We start from the raw sequence: 4,175 nt of genomic DNA on the forward strand, positions 1-4,175 counted from the left end.
ATATATATATATATATATATATGAAGGACACCTCTTCGTAAGCAGCATCACGAGCCTTTAATTGTTTTAACGTAGAGATGAGAAACTAAAATTAATTTTATTCAATTTCTAATAAAAGCATAGTATAATAATTCCCCCGCCCCATCACCCTTAACACTGCCTCTGTTCAAAGGTCCTAATTCCCATGGGCAACCTTCGATATTGCAAATCGTCGCCAGAGGCAGACAACTGGCAAAGGATGAAACTAGAAGAGAAAGCGCCCGTCCCACAGCAGCTGAACACGCGCCCAACTGCCATGATACCTGGAGGGTGACCCCATGTGCGTGACCCAGTAGAAAATGGAGCGGCCATTGGTTGTAGTGCTACCTACAAGATGCCTAGACGTAATCTTCCGAAGCTACATAAGGGCCACGGACCGACAGTTTGAGAAGCACCCAGAACTTAACCCAGGACACCTGCCATCCCTTCTTTTTGCCTGTCCCTAGTACTCCCTCCACATGCTCGACTTCCAACCATCATCTTTTTGTAAGTGGCACCCATTCATTTTCTTTCATCTACTGCTGGGCCATTCAGACGAAGAACACCGTCATCGTGACGAAGGTAATGCCCCGGAATAAGGTTTCTTTTAGTAATTCACGATCCTGTTATTCTCTACCTGGTTTATTGTCCATTTTCCATTGCGTGACAACCCACTGTGAATTTGTATTGAATCCTTGATTGTTAACGTAGCTGTGTATTTAACTGTTGTAGAACTGAGTTGCCTTGGCATCTTCTAGCAGTCTCTCAGTTCCGATTGCCTGTGTTAGTGTTTTAGCAATTAACCCTCTTTCAACTCCTCAGTTCTATCTCATGTGCCTTATGCCATCCCCTGTTCTACCCGTCTGCAATGTTCCTTTTGTGAAGTGTTCATCGGCGTAGAATATTTATGTATGACCTAGTTATTCCCATTTTTCTGATCTGTGTGGCTTATATAAAAATAATTAATTGAGTGAACCCTTTGTGTTTACACAATCTTTAGCTCATTGAAGAAGACTCTAAGCCTAAGCCATTATTTTTCCCTTGACTGATTATTCTATGGATCTCCTTAGTACTTATTGCGAGCTCCCTATGATTTTCCATGGCAGCCCAGAATCCCAGTATCTAAGGTAGAGAGACAGCATATATATATATATATATATATATATATATATATATATATACATACATATATATATTATATATATATATATATATATATATATATGTGTCATTATTCTTAACGGCATCATAAGATTCCTCACGGGACGCTGACTGATAAAAATAAAATAAAATAAAAAAAACTCTCCAAACAAATTACTCCAACGTTTCTCTGTTTGCCCGCAGCTTTATGAAAAATAAAAGGAGTTTGATATATGAAAACGTATAACTTTTGTTTGCGATTCCTTAGTTCTGCGCATAAAACGATTGAAGACGGATTCCTTTTCATGATTAAAGGGAGTTATTGCCTACCAAATTGACAGACCTACATTGCCGGCGGATGCTTCATTATCAAATTACATATTCTCGGCCTCGCAATTCTTATTTATTTTTTTTTTTTTCCCGTTACCTCTTTCCTTTGGTAACTTAGCATTAGAAACAATGTTTCCAGTGTAGTTGTGGCGGAGACAGGTTAATATTTCAAAGTTTATAGTAATCGATAAGCAATACCAAACAAAACAATAGGTTAATTCTATTAACTGTTTACACATTCTTTAAGACCTACTTTTATGCCTTTACTGAAGTACTTTCGCACCAATATATTTATATCAGGGGTGTTTTTTGTCTATCACAAGCAATACATTTTTTTTTGTAACGCACCATTAAACATTAGTATACAACGATAAAGCCACAATTTTTTATTCAGCTGATTGCATAAAAATAATGTGACTTCACTCGCGGCACTGTGAAATGGATACCAGTAAATCTCAAGTGTATCCAAGAAGTTAAATCTTTGACTGGAGGTTTCTGTTGTAAAAGCTTTTATATATATATATATATATATATATATATTATATATATATATATATATATATATATATATATATATATATCCTGACACTGAAAAAGACTGGAGGAAACAGAAAAAGATTTGGCTTTAGGGGTTATGCATTCGTGAGCACCAGAATCACTATCCAGTACTGTATCATTTTTAATCCCCGAGATACCTTCCTTCAGGTTCGTACATTTTTGCCACGGTTTTTTTTTTTTTTTTTTTTTTTGGGGGGGTTTTTTTTTTTTTTTTTGGGGGGGAGCATTTCAAGAACAAGAACGTTATTTTTATATATACGTTTATATGTTGAAAATATTTCTCATGAAAAATTGGCTTTCATGTCTCGCAGCCAATTTCTAAATTCATACGAAGGAATGCATGGAAATATCCGCGACAAAGAATTATAAATTCCTTTAATATAAACACCATTGTAGTTGTCATGCTAAACAGAATAATTCTTGAGTTTTGCCCTCAGAAATGGTATATGAACTTATGGTATTCCAGTTCACATTCTGCAGTATTTATATTTATAAATTAGTTACATAGACGATATCATGACATGCACATATGGATATTAAATAAACGGAATAATAATAATAATAATAATAATAATAATAATAATAATAATAATAATAATAATAATAATAATAACATTTTTCCAGAGAACAGACCTTTGAGACATGTTTTGTTGAAAGCTGCCATTATTTTCAACAAAATATTATTATTATTATTATTATTATTATTATTATTATTATTATTATTATTATTATTTAGTAGAAACAAGCCACAGGAGCCACTAACTTGAAATTCTAGCTTCCGAAGAATATGGAGTCAAAAGGAAATACGGAGAGAAGATAGTTATTTGAAAGGGAACAAATAGATAAGTAAAATGATGAATAAATAGATAAAAATGTAGGTAAACTATAAAATGCAAGGAGCATTGCTTGATCCTTAGACATGTTCCAGCTGCACAACATCCTTAGGAAGGCTATCTTCTTCTTTCCCACCGTATCCCTACACTAAGGGGTTGGTTGCCTGATGAGCCTTTCCTTACAAATATCAGGCATGGTTTATTGTTTGGCAAAGGGGTTTTTACGACCACATGCCCTTGCTGTCATCGGCCACATCCGCAAGGCAGCAGTTTCCACAGTTATTCGCAGTTGGCCTCGCATTTGACTAAAAAATAAGATTGCAAGGCAGCAGTTTCCACACTTGTTGGCGTTGGGCCTCGTTTTTGAGTAAAAAGTCAACCTGCAAGGCAGCAGTTTCCATACTTATTGGCGGTGGGCCTCTCCTTTGACAAAAAAGTCCACCTGCAAGGCAGCAGTTTCCACACTCAGAAGTCCACCTGCAAGGTTTCAGTTTCCCAAGTTATTGACGGTGGGCCTCGCATTTGACTACAAAGTCCACCAGCAAGGCAGCAGTTTCCACATTGCTGGCAGCAGTTTCCACAGTTATTGGCGATGGGCCTCGCCTTTGACCAAGAGGTCCACCTGCAAGGCAGCAGTTTCCAGACTTATTGGCGGTGGGCCTCGCCTTTGACTAAAGAGTCTACTTGCAAGGCAGCAGTTCCAGACTTATCGGTGGTGGGCCTCGCCTTTGTCTAAGGACTAAGAAGTCCACTTGCAAGGCAGCAGTTTCCAGACTTATTGGTGGTGGGCCTTGCCTTTGTCTACGGACTAAGAAGTCCACATGCAAGACAGCAGTTTCCACACTTATCGGCTGTGGGCCTCACCCTTCGACCAAAAAGTCCACCTGCAAGGTAGCAGTTTCCACACTTATTGGTGGTGGGCCTCGCCTTCGACCAAAAAGTCCACCTGCAAGACAACAGTTTCCACAGCTATTGGCGGTGGGCCTCGCCTTCGACTAAAAAGTCCATCTGCAAGGCAGCGGTTTCCACGGTTACTGGCGGTGGGCCTCGGCTTTCACTAAAAATTAAGACACGCAGAACATACGGTGATAGTATTCTTACACCCCTACCACAAGGTGGAAAGAATATGGAAAGAAGTAACAAGGGGTAAAAGGACATACAGAAAGATGATATTGTTCTTGGAAAGGGAAAAAATAAATAAGGTCATTGATGAATAAATAGAGAGAAATAAGTAAACTATAAAATGCAAGGAGAATTGCTTAACGGTAATAATGCATTGTATCTTTGCTTGATCTT

Source organism: Macrobrachium nipponense, chromosome 5, assembly GCF_015104395.2.
Source record: "Macrobrachium nipponense isolate FS-2020 chromosome 5, ASM1510439v2, whole genome shotgun sequence".
Taxonomy (NCBI): Eukaryota; Metazoa; Arthropoda; class Malacostraca; order Decapoda; family Palaemonidae; genus Macrobrachium; species Macrobrachium nipponense.